Source organism: Schistocerca americana, chromosome 3 (genome assembly GCF_021461395.2).
Source record: "Schistocerca americana isolate TAMUIC-IGC-003095 chromosome 3, iqSchAmer2.1, whole genome shotgun sequence".
NCBI lineage: Eukaryota > Metazoa > Arthropoda > Insecta > Orthoptera > Acrididae > Schistocerca > Schistocerca americana.
This window is the reverse complement of record NC_060121.1, coordinates 301,532,600-301,546,180: the sequence shown is the minus strand read 5'-3', so window position 1 is coordinate 301,546,180 and position 13,581 is coordinate 301,532,600. Positions and strand designations below refer to the sequence as shown.

The window sequence follows — 13,581 nt, the reverse complement described above, 5'->3', positions numbered from 1 at the left end:
CCCGGGAGACACGTTTGATGGGGACCAATTACTGTATCAAACACCGGTCGGAGTCTGATTATAAAATTATTGCCAGGGTTGTAAAAAACAGAGTTCATTAAGGATATCGGTCTCATTTTGTTGAGCTGTTTGACATCCGAATTGTTTCCCTTAGGAAGTAAAACAGTGACACACGCTTTCATTTCGTCAGGTATGTGCCCTCCACTCAAGATTTCGTTGACGACTTGTGTGAATTTATTCCTTATAATATGCCAATATTGGGAATAAAATTCTACGGGTAAACCGTCGGGCCCAGGTGATTTTTTAACAGGTGAGCTTTTAATTACTGCTAAAATGTCTTCAGACAGGATTTCAACAGTGAGGCTCCTGTTGTGTTCCGCAGTTACCAGTTGTTCCATATCACAGTTTCGGAGCAGTTCCTGTCCACGATCTGGGTTATACTGGAGAGCACTGTACAATTGATTATAATACCTATGAGCTTCGTTTAAAATATCTTTTTGTTGAGTTAAAATACTTTGATCTTTAGAGAGCAATGACTGAATAAAATTTCTTCGACGATGTTTTTCGTGCTGGAGTAGATGATAGAGTGAAGCGTGTTCTTCTTCCACTGTGATTTGAACTCGTGATTTTATTGTCATTCCTTCCAGCTGTATGCGTTTAAGACTAAGAAGTTCGGCCTTGACCTGTTTGATACCCGTTCTGACAGCCGCGGACATGGGCATATCATAAAGGTCACGCAGACAAGTATAATAGAATTCGACAGTGCGCCGAGACCAAAGTGCCCTTTCCCTACTGTAAGAAATGAGAGTAGATCTAAGTTTCGTTTTGGCGCATAACGTCCACCAATCTATCGTTGACCGGTATTTGTGGCTTTGTCGGAGTAAAAGTTGCCAAGAAGCTTCTAACTGCTCAGTTAGGGCGTTATCTCGAAGCATGGCGATATTCAATTTCCAAAAAGGACGGCCCCAGTATGTCTTCTGTTTAGGAAGTCCAATGCTGCACCTTAGTGCTAGATGGTCGGAAAAGAAAGTTGGTATTCGTTCGACGCCACTGATTTTGCTGGCTAAATTTGAACTTACGTATATACGGTCGATCCGACTTTGCGCTTTAGTGCTAAAATATGTGTACTGGACAGACACGGGGTATTTGACCTCCCAAGCGTCCTGCCATTTCATTGTTTTCACAAGACCGTCTAGTTCTGGGGAGAAATTGAAATTTGGTGTTTGGTCTTTCCTGTGTAGGACACAATTCCAGTCACCTCCGACTATTACATCAACGGGATTTCCCTTTAGTAAATACACTAGATCATTTTTAAAAAAATTGGCTCTTTCTGTTCGACCACTGCTTCCCGAAGGTACATAAACATTTATAATCGTAACACCGAAAATCTTAAAACTGATTCCCCGCCCCGATTCCAACATGGTTACATCTGTTATTGCAATACCTTCCTTGACCAGGACAGCGGTGCCGCAAGCGCTTTCTGAGGCGACATTGAGAATTGCAGTAAATCCCGGAACATACAAATTTGAAAAACACACTTCTTGACAAAGCGCAATATCGGTATCGGACTGATATATGAAGTCCCGGAGGGCAGCAATTTTAGTTGCACTCTGGATCTTGTTAATATTAACAGTCAGAACGTGATACGTTTGATCCATAAGCAAGAGCTGTTATTGTTTACTGGACTTTCCGGCGATTAGGCATATGTAGGCCGAATTCACGTGTCATTCGTGGGCTCAAAGTGTAGTCGTGAGCTTGAGACGTTGCGGTTAACATGCCATACCATTGTTCGCAGATACATGTGGCATTGTTGTCTCCGTATCGTCTGCCCAGTCATAACGACTATTTTGGGTAGATTGTCTACGTTGGGAATTAGGTACGTCCTGATGGTCTGAAAATTCGAGGCCTGGTGCTCCTTCGTCCCGGACATCGTTCTCAGGTGATGTCCGTAGATGCGATGTTATGCTTCCGACCTCAGGTTCCCTCCGGCCATGGTCTTCGATCGTTGTCTGTTCCTGAATGCTTCTCAACCTATCCCGCAGAGCCGGGGCTAAGCTTTCAGCAGCCTGGTGTGCTAACCGCTTTTTGCGACGTTTCCTAGCTTTCCGAGGCGATCTTGACCGCTCTGGAGACGAATCGGGGGATTTTTCGGACGAATGCGGAGACGAAGTCGGCCATGCAAGCCGGTCCTGTGTCCTAGTCGAAGATCCAACGCTGCTCTTTTCACCAGGCGTGGAAGAAAGTTCTACCGCAGGTAGACTCGCCTCTGTCGCAGGGGGCCTGTCAGCCGCGCTGTGGGAAGCAGAACCGTAGTCATTCACTCCTTGTGTCAGTTGGATGATCGAGTGATCTATGATCATGTCTTGCCCAACAATATTCTTAACTGGATCGTCCGTTGCCGCTACTTTCGTGTTGGTCTCGTCCTGTCGTTCGCAATCAGGCGGTTGCAGGGAGGTATCCACAGTAACCGCAGAAGGTTCTGCTCGCGAGCTACGAGAAGGATCGGCACAGTCGGAAGGTACAGGTACCTGACTTTCATTGGTGGTGCGCTGGGGCGCCGTATGGTTAGTCATAGCTACGGATCTACCACTGTCTATATGGCTGAAAACACTCTCGGGATGCTCGCATTGGTCCCCTAGTTCGAAAGATGTCTGCCGAGCTGATCGCAAAGGTGACGTGGCAGCAGCGTACGTCATCTGCAGGTGAACTACAGGCCCTGCACCTGCGGACTCTACACTTGATAATTGAGGAACCCTCCGTCTACTGCACTCAGCACGTACGTGCTCTGTCGAGTTACAAATGGCACAGGTACGAGGCTGCCCATCGTAAATGATCAACGCACGGTATCCTCCAATAATTACAAAGGAAGGAACGTGCTTGAGAAGTTCCATCTTAACCTGGCGAACGCCATTCAAAACGGGAAACATGTGCGGCTCTGACCACAATTCCGCAACATTGGAAATTACCCCGCCATACGCCCCGAGAACACGATTGATTTCGACTACAGGCATTTCAAAAGGAAGCTCAAATACTCTTACTGTCCGTATTCCCATCCCAGCATAGGATACTACGACATCGCTTAACTGAGCCGTCTAAGTGATTAAACTTAATAATACTTCCACATTGTTCAACAATTGCGACACATTTAGCAGGGTCTGCCAATTTCACATATGCCGAGTTAGTCACAAACGATAAATGCACTCCAACTAAATCATCTTTAGTAATTCCAACTTTTTCTGTGAGTCACAGTTTGATTTCAAAAGCTTTCGGTCGTACGAAATTTCTGTCGAAAGCGAATTTAATCGTGTCTTTTCTCATTTTCATCAAATCAATACACAATGAAGTGAAGTAATGCGCTTGCGAGCCGGCCTACCTGGCTCGCAGGAAAACAGCCTTGTTGACACGAAACGTCCGCAGCGGCCGCCACACGTCCGTCTCGCGCCGAAGACGAGGCGCGAATGTCTATCACCATATTCTACAAAATTCAGTGTACAAGATTCTTCCCCCAAGCAAGTGGATTTCGTACAGTTCGACCTCATGGCGGGAGGACGATGACCTGCAAGACCCTGGGCTGCGATCCCCCCCATTGAAATGTTGCTTCAAAGCCTTCGGTATGGCGTGCAGGGTGCATCTCAAACATGTATTTGCAACTCACCGCGACAATCGTCATTTGTTTTTTCGAGATACTGAAAAATGAAGGGGGCACCCGAGATTGAACCGGGGACCTCTCGATCAGCAGTCGAATGCTCTACGACTGAGCTATACCCCCTTTCACGATCTTTCTGTTCCCATAACTTAAGGAAAAATATTATACTCTGCCTGGCTAAAGACGTCTAATCGAGCAAAATATTGCGTAATCATTATCTCTCAGTTATATATTAGCGTTAAACGATATAAATATCAAAAATACTAGACACTTCGCGCCCGGAGAAAGTGCGAGTCGGCGCCTTCACCTTAATGTCAGAACGCGAAAATTGCACTAGTAGCTTTTTTCAAGCAAGTTCTGTTCGTCCGTTCTCCGTAATCGTTTGGTATCTGATTAAACTGACATACTCGCCTATGGCTTTCGTAAACGAAAATTTCATTGTGACCCCGACGTGATTTGAACACGCAACCTTCTGATCTGGAGTCAGACGCGCTACTTTTTTTTTTTTTTTTTTTTTTTTTTTTTTTAGCGTCCCGATGCTTCCATAGTCAGCTGCTACGAAATAAAAGTATGCCCCAGGTGAGGCTCGAACTCACAACCCCGCCATTGCTCACGGCTACTGCCTTATAAGTACCTTGCGCTAACCAATTGCGCCACTTTTTTTTTTTAAGTCCGACGCCTTATCCATTTTTTTAATTTTTTTTTTGTTTTTTTTCTGTGGTCGTCGTGTGTCTGCTTCCCTAGTCTATATTCTGCTGACGGTCACGAAACAGTAGCTATATTGCGAGCAGGACGGGAAACGGCCGCTCGGACAGCTCAAACATGTCACGATTCGTGTGGAAAAAATTCCGTTCCGGTACCGGGAATCGAACCCGGGCCTCCTGGGTGAAAGCCAGGTATCCTAGCCACTTTTTTTTTTAATTTTTTTATTTTTTTAGATTTCAGTGTCAGATAAGCGTCGGCAAGGAGGGCAGGGGTCAAAAAATGCTGAGGCCTGGCCTCAATGCCGCCTCTCATCTGTCACCTAGTGACGGTATTTCCATTTATTGCGTGCTTTGAATTTTGTATTATTAATTGTCGATCTTGGCTAGGCTTCATAATTGCAAAAATTGAATTGAATGGCTGGTTGAGGATAATCGTAAAATAAATGACTTTCTTCTCTTAATAAATGCGTGAAATAAATTGCAGGACTCCCTTCATTTGTTCTACTTAAATATGGTACTTAAAATTTAAGATGAGCTGAATCATATACGGTTCTTTGCTGCTCCAATTATTGTTGTATAAAACGGAGTCTTTTGTTTGCTCGTCTCTGTTATCCGATGCCCAGTCGCTCAAAGACAATTTTGAGCATGTTGCCGTACGTCTGTTTATGGCCTGGATATTTAACTATTCTATCATATTCATTTTTCAGGTACATATGAAAATCAATGAGATTGTCGGTTCCTAAGTTATTAATGACATAGCTAACGTATGTTCCTATTAACCAATGAATTGAGTTGTTTTTGGTTGCAGGGAAATACTGTACCTGTGGCCGGAGAAGTATCAGAGGCTGAAAATTGTCCGTGGGCGATCGTGTCAGAAAAGCCAATTGGTCTCTCAACCATTGCCAGTTCTTCATATGCCCAGCACACGTGAATCTGTGTACTGTTGTATCGACGAGATTACATTTGAGACAAAGGTTTGTTTGGCTAATCCCGATTGAGTGCAACCGTTCGTTGGTACTAACTATATTGTTGACCGATTTGTACCATGATGTTTTTGCGTCGGAGGAGAGAACACGCAGGTTAATATTCTTCCATATAGTTGTCCAATCGTAATGCGGATATTTTCCTCTATTTTATTCTTCCCTTCATTTTTCTTTTTGAGACACAGAATTGCTCGGGCCGTTAACTGCCGCGAATTAGTTATTTCGCTATTAATATAACTCAGATCGATGAAAAATGTACGCACATGACGAAGGCGGGGATTGATTTTTTGCACATCAACTGGCGCGTGGAGACTTGCAGGTGTAAGAATTTCAAATAACTTAGTTGTAATGCTGGTAGCATTTTCGTTGAGAAGACTAGTGGTCCGTTTGAGGAAAAGAGCAGAGGCCTTAATGTCCGTTAATCCCAGTCCTCCATTGCTGGGATCTAGGGTAGCTGTTCTCCCAGTCACTCTAAACACTTCACCTCGCCATAGGTAGTTAGTGACGATTGACATTATCTTTCCAGCGATCATGGTGGGGAGTGGAAAGAGTTGCGCCGTATAATAAGCTTTTGATAAAAGGCAATTATTAATTAAACGAATTCTTTGAAACTGATTTAAAGGTCGGAGCAGGTTTTCTCTGGTGGCTCCTTGAATGCACCCGGATATTGTTTTCCAATTAATGGCCGCCATTTTGATTGGACACATAGTCAGAGTCGTCCCAAGTGATTTGCGCTGAGTGACCTGTGTTGCCCAAGTGACAGTTACGTGTTGAAAACCCCGCAGGTTTAGCAATCTGCTCTTATTAGCATTGGCGGTAGCTCCCGACACGCTGCAGTACTTTTTAATGAGCAATTCTAATTTGGTAATGTCATCGACGTTCCGTAATACGACGCCTACATCATCAGCGTATGCATTTGTGACTGTTTTGTGACCTGCTAACGTAATACCTGTTAGATTGACGTGAAGACTGCGGAGTAACGGCTCCAAGGAAAAGACGAATAGAAGCATGGAAAGCGGGCTGCCTTGAGGAACGCCACGCCGTATCGGGATCTGCTTAGTTCTTTGGCAGTTGACAGAGATACTTGCGCTGATTCCCAATGCAACGTTCGTGATCACACTGAGAACTCGTTCGTCAAAGCCTATTTTTCTCATTGTTGTAAGAAGGAACCTGTGATCCACACGGTCGAAGGCTTTGTGAAAATCGATAAAACAAATGGCACATTTGATGTTCGTCACAGAGGTGATGGCAATTAAATTCCTGTATTCCGCAATACTTTTGAAAATAGTTCTGCCAGATACACATGACTGATGTGGACTTACTATTTTTTTGGCTAAAAGTGAAAGTCTGTTATTTAACAGTCTAGCTATGATTTTGTAGTCGGAGTTAAGCAACGAAATAGGGCGAAAGTTGTGTAGATTGCGCTTCGATGTAGTCTTAGGAACTAATACTATTGTGCATTCTTTCATAGGAGCAGGTAGTGGTTTTCCTTGGATAATCTCGTTTGCCATTTGAGTAAACTTTTCTCCGATGAGTGGCAAGTATCGTAGATAAAATTCAACGGGCAACCGATCCGGCCCCGGTGACTTGTTTAAAGGAGACTTGCGGACCGTGTCGTGGAGATCCTCTTCAGTGAAATCAGTAAGAAGTCCTTCATTTTCCTCTTCTGACAGCTAAGGAACTATGCCGCCAAGAAATTCTTCGAAGGATTCTTCGCATAACTGACTGGCGGAATAGAGATTGTGGTAATACTTGAAAACCTCGTTGACGATCTCTTTCTGAGAAGTAATGGTCAGACCGGTCGGAGTCTGGATCTCATCAAGAAAGGTTCGTCTCCTATGTTTTGCGTGTCTCAATAGGTGATATAAGGAAGCAGTTTCGTCCTCTGATAATGTCTTGGCTTTTGACCTTACTTTTAGTCCTTCCAGCTGTTGTTGTTTAATGCGGAGTAATTTGGCCTTAGTTTTTTGAATGTCTTCCAAGCGAATGCCGGAAGTGCTCGCCTGTTCATACAAGTTCCGTAACATTGCGTAATAAAATTCTACGGTGTTCAACGATCCAGAGAACTCAAGAAGACTGTACTGAATTAAAACGTTCCTCAGTTTTGGTTTGGCCCTGTTGCACCACCAGTCCGTAACAGTCACATAGCGACCTATCGAGCGCAAGCACATGTTCCACGTTTCGTTGACAACATCTGCTAACTCATCGTCCTGTAGCAAAGATACATTCAGCTTCCACTGACTTCTTAAACGGCGAGTTGGTTGTGCCCTTAAATTGATGGAAGCCAGCATACTGCAATGGTCGGAGAAATATACAGGAACTGTCTCGACTTTAACTAAGGATCTTTCCATACCTTGTGACACATATATCCTATCAATCCTGCTACAGGACTGTGTAGCTATATACGTATATGCAACAACAGTGGGATATTTAATTTCCCAAGTATCTCTGAGTTTTAGATCCGTTACTAACCGCTTGAATACGTTACAGCAATTAAAATTGGGAGTCTGATCTTTTTTATTTAGTACACAGTTAAAATCGCCGCCAATTAAAAGTTCTGGCGGGTTTTTCCGTAATAAATATGTCATTTCTTCTCTAAAAAAATTTGCCCTTGCTGGTCTATTGGAGGTCCCTGACGGGGCATACAGGTTAATAATAGTAACGTCAAAAAGTTTAATTCCTATTGCTCTGCCCGAGTCCAGTCTCTCGACATCAGTTACAGGGATCCCTTCCCGGATTAAAATTGTTGTCCCCACCCTTGTTTCGAGTGAGATATTTAGTATTGCTACATAGCCGGCAACTTTAAGGTCAGGCATCGCGACTTCTTGCAGCAAAGCAATGTCAGTTCCTGATTCGTAAAGGAAATCCTTGAGAGCAGCAATCTTCGTTTCTGACTTAATCCTGTTAATGTTTATAGTTGTTATTGTGTATGCCTGGCACATGTAGGTTCCTCGTGAAAATAAGGAAAAAAATCCCTACTGTCAGAGAAAAATAACAATTACTCCTGGAGGTAATAGAAGAAAAAGAAGAAAAAGAACTATATTAAAAACAGTCAAATACGAATTTCGCAGATTGGTAATTCCGTTGTCACCGAAATTGTGCAGGAACCTGGTGGCACTTAGCAGTATCATTTCTCGAGTTAGACTTGGCTGTGTCAGTTCAGTGACGAATTCTTTACTGGGTCAGACTTATCTTTACAGTGGGGTTTTGCACCATCAACGTTCTGTGAGTTTTTCTCAGGGGATACTGCAGTAATTATTTCATATGATACGTTTTTGGCTTTCACATCATCTTTTCCTAGTTTTTGTTTATCGGCATGACGAGATGCTTTGAGGTTCGGTTGAGGTTTTAGCCTGCGTCGTTGAACCTCTGCAGTGGCAGTGTGTGGCCGCGAGTGATCCGCATCTTGCGCCGATTGTTCGGAGGTGGCCTCTACACAGTCCTGTTGGCTAAGTCTAGTTCCAGTTTCAGTTCCTTCCGCGACTTCTATCTGTGCATCGGGGAGGGAGTGCTGTGTGTATGTAGATTCGCAAGGCTGAGTCCGATCCATCACTTTCTGGTCCTCAGAACTCGGCTTCCGTGTTACCGTGGTCGGAGCCAGTGTATCCGCGTCCACGTTTTCTAACACTGTGGCAACAGCAGCTGACGGCGGGAGGGCCTCTGCTGCTGGCGTCACTGCCGCATGTTTACTGTCTACGTCCTCACCTGCACCCTCGCTGCATTGCTTTTGTTTACGGTTGGACTGTGGTATATCATCGTCTGAACAGTCTTCAGTTGTGTCTAAAGGTCTCTTTTTAGTTTGCAGATCGCATTCGTGGGTAGAAGAACTGCGATCGGTAATTACATGCAAGGGAGGGAAATCAGCGACATTTACGGCAGTTACTTCAGAAGTACTGGCTCCCTCATTACCGGCTGGGGGAGGTTGATGATTGTTAGGCAGAACATCATTAAGCGTAAGTCGCTGACGCTGCGTAAGGCTATTTTTAAGGACATAGACACGGCGGGGACAGTCTTGACGGAAATGACCCGTTGCATTGCAAATATTACATGTCTGCACCTGCCCTGAATATACGATATGCGCCTTATGACCAGCAATAGAAATAAAAGATGGGATATTGGCTTTAACTTCCATTTCTACTGATCGAATGCCATTGAAACACTGCAATTTATACAGTTTCGACCACCTTTCGTTGACAACAGACTGGATCTCCCCGTATTTCGAAAGCGCCTCTTTAATCAGCTGATTATCTAATTCAATAGGAACGTTGAGCACTCTGACAGATTTATACGTGATATCCGCTTTGCGAATTGAAATACTACTTTTAGACCCATCTCTGTGCACAAATTCAGCAACACTACCGCACCTCAATAACAGCTTCTCAACATCAACAGGATTAAAAATTTTTACAAAGACACAGTGTTTGTCAGCATCTAACTGGGTGGTATGTACGGAATCAGAACTTACTCCAATTACGTCGGTCAGCCAGTCATGGATTTCCAAAGCCGTAGGTTGCACTGCACGCGTTTCCTTCTCAAAAGAGAAAACCAGGGTATTCTTCCGTACAATTCCAGCCATTTTTCTTCAGTCGCGAGGAGATTCCGGTAATAGACCGAAATTCCACCAAAACACAACCGTTATAACGGACGAAAATACACAGAAACTTAGCACAATGACACCAGACACGTAGAAACACAGAAATTCACAAACAGCAACAAACTAAACTCAGGACGCGGCGTCACCACTAACGTACACGGAGCAGCAGCGGACACGTCCTAACGCGCTGACAGCTAGAGCCGGAATGCGCCGTTGCGCCACGGAGTCGACGCTGCTTAGGTCTCGTCATGAATAGGTTCCTCGAACACTTACTGTACCGTTCAAACCTAAGAAATAATGACATTAGGATCCACGAGACACTCGTCCCAGATGTACTTGCTCTGGCGGGGGTGTAACTCAGTGGTAGAGTGTCTGCTTCGCATGCAGAAAGTCCTGGGTTCAAATCCCAGCTCCTCCAATTTTTGTTTCTCCGTGCAGCAGTACATGAAAACTTTTGCCTATCACCATATTCTACAAAATTCAGTGTACAAGATTCTTCCCCCAAGCAAGTGGATTTCGTACAGTTCGACCTCATGGCGGGAGGACGATGACCTGCAAGACCCTGGGCTGCGATCCCCCCCCATTGGAATGTTGCTCCAAAGCCTTCGGTATGGCGTGCAGGGTGCATCTCAAACATGTATTTGCAACTCACCGCGACAATCGCCACTTGTTTTTTCGAGATACTGAAAAATGAAGGGGGCACCCGTGATTGAACCGGGGACCTCTCGATCTGCGGTCGAATGCTCTACGACTTTTTTTTTTTTTTTGTTAACCACTTTATTTTTCTTAGTCAGACTCCTTAACCACTTTTTTTTCTACCAACCTTTTTTTTTTTTGAGACGCCTTAACCACTTTTTTTAATTTTTTTTTATTTTTTTTTTAAATTGCTGTGGCCATGAAAAAGATAACGGGCCGCCCACGTCGAAAGCGAGCATTCTTCTACCCTTTTTTTATCATTATTATAATTTTTATTTTGTGTTTTATTGTATTTAGTTATTTAGTTATCTAGTTTTTTTATTTCTTTTAATTTTTTTTTTATTTGAAATGAAAGAAGGAAATTAATTTGAAGATCCACTTCGGGAGAAGCATGAACTGTGATTCTAAATGCAGCTGCTATTAGTGATACCGCCGTAAGCATAGCTGTTTCGGGGTTCTGATGAGGCCTTCACGGCTACCGTAGCGGCCACGGGGCACACGAAGTCCCCACCGTACTTCACCCTCACCAGCAGTCCCCTACTTTAGCTCGCTTCTTCCTGGGGATGATTGATACTGGGACATCTTAACCTACTCCCTGTTTGTGGAAAAGGATTCTTAACATATTTCCAAAATTCTTTTTGTGATCTTGTTTGTGGAGTATTTGGAAGTATTGCTCATGGAGATATGTCCGGTATTCCATGATATTATCGTCACCTTTCGAATTGACAATGTAACTTACGTAGTTCCCAAGAAGCCATAATATTGCATTATGTTTTGGTGTAGGAAAAAAGACCTTTTCTGGGAAGAAAATTAGATTCAAATTTAGCTCTCTCACATCGGTGCGGGTCAGAAAGGCGACCTGCTGCTTTACCTCTTCCCAAATATCTTTACACCCTTTGCAGACAAAGCGGTGATCCAAAGTGTCAGTCTCGTTGCATTTCTGACAAGTGTTTGTGTCACTGAGACCTATGGAATGGAGTTTCTCGTTAGTACTAATGACGTTATTCACCACTCTGTACCATGCCACCTGAACTTCCGTTGGTAGTAACTTGTTGTTAATGTTGTTCCATGTAGTTTTCCAGTCGCGGTTTGGGTTCTTGGCCTGTGTCTTATTGCAATTTGCCGCCGTTCGTAAACTATTGAATATATAGCGATAGTTTCTCTTGCGTTTATCCCGTACTATACAGCTCATGTAGCTTAATTCAAAGTAGAAGAACCTAATATGTTTTAATTTATAATTAATCAGACTTATATCTATCGGCGGTTGGAAGCTTTGTGGTTTGAAAAAGTTGAATAATTTAGCTGTCAGACCGTCTGGTTGACTTTCGATAACTTGCAAAGACCGCTTAAGGAATAAGGCAGTAAATCTTTTGTGGACATCTGTGAGACCGAGGCCTCCCTCTTCCGGTGGTAAAGTCAACGTGTCCACAGCAACTCGAAAGATATTCCCGTGCCAAATGTGTCTACATATGGTGGACATTATCGCTTTAGCTATTCCTTTGGGTATTGGCAAAGTCTGTCCGATGTAAGTTGCTCTGGATAAAACTGCTAAGTTTATCAACTTAACTTTTTTGCTTGATATTGACGTCCCTCATATGATTTAAAATGAGCGCGCCACGGATCTTGTCGAGTACAGTTCTCCAGTTAGATGCTATTATCCGAAGAGGGCAGCTGTAGAGGGTAACTCCCAGGGCAGTATGCCGGTCCCTCGCCCAAGTGATGGTGACGTCAGATAGTCCGTGCAGATTTAGAAAAACGCTCTTCGTGTCATTGATTCTCGCACCCGATGCGGTGCAGTACGACTGCAAGTCATCTGTTAACCTTGCGATGTCTGCGGCGCTGCGAATTATCACTCCTACGTCATCTGCGAATGCGTTCGTCACCTGTTTCATGCCTGACACTAGCATGCCCTCTAATACGTCGTCTAACCTTCTTAAAAGTGGTTCCAAGGCAACTACGTATAACATCATTGACAATGGACTCCCCTGAGGGACTCCACTGGCTATGGGAATATCTTTAGTGCGATGACCATTAATAGTTACTTTCGTTGTTAAACCATTTAAGATGTTGGCTAAAACGTTCACATTACCATCATTAAACCCCATGTAGGTCATGGTTTTCAGAAGATAGTCATGATTGACCCTGTCAAATGCCTTGCTAAAGTCTATAAAAGCCAGACCACCATTTGCTGTTGTATTTGCAAAAATGGAAACTATGTCCCTGTACGCACTTACAGTTGTAAAGATACTGCGCCCTGGAAGAGAAGTCTGATGACTACCGATGATCTTTCCTAAAATCGGTTGCAGTCTTTCTTTAAGAACCCTAGCTACGATTTTGTAGTCAGAATTCAATAGGCTTATGGGCCGTGTCTTTGTGATATCCTTTAAACCTGTGGTCCTGCCCTTTGGAAGTAACACTGTTATGCTCTGTTTGAAGGCCACTGGGACATCCACCCCATGAAGAATTTCGTTGATCATGTCCGTGAATGCATTGCCTATAATGTGCCAATACGTTCGGTAAAACTCCAGTGGCAGCCCATCTGGACCTGGTGACGTCTTGGAAGGTGAGCACCTAATTACGTCAAAAACGTCATCCGTGGTGAGGTCAGCATAGAAGTTGCGGTTGTCCTCTTCCGCTATAGTGTTCTCTAGGGCTGTTGATGATAAAAGGTCTCGTACAGCATTGTCGTCTATCTGATTGACACTATATAGGGTATTGTAAAATCGATACGCCTCGTCGATCATGTCCTTCTGGTTGGTGAGGACTCTCTGATCTTCGGCTCTGAGGGACCCTATAAAATTTCGTCGCCTTTGTTTGGCGTGTTGTATGAGGTGATACATTGAGGCATTTTCGTCGTCCACGATACTATGTGAGTGCGATCTGATTTTTAATCCTTCTAGCTGTGATCTCTTAATATTGAGTAGCGCTGCTTTTGTTTTGTTGATCTGTATTAAGATG

The 13,581-nt window shown here is 43.8% G+C and overlaps 2 non-coding genes across 2 annotated transcripts; one reads left to right on the top strand and one right to left on the bottom strand.

Moving 5' to 3' along the window:
• Window positions 1-3,697: 3,697 nt before the first annotated feature.
• Trnas-gcu lies at window positions 3,698-3,769 on the bottom strand. The gene has a single exon. It is a non-coding gene; the product is annotated as a tRNA-Ser (tRNA).
• A 6,504-nt stretch (window positions 3,770-10,273) lies between these two features.
• Window positions 10,274-10,345, top strand: Trnaa-cgc. The gene has a single exon. It is a non-coding gene; the product is annotated as a tRNA-Ala (tRNA).
• The last annotated feature ends 3,236 nt before the right edge of the window (window positions 10,346-13,581 follow it).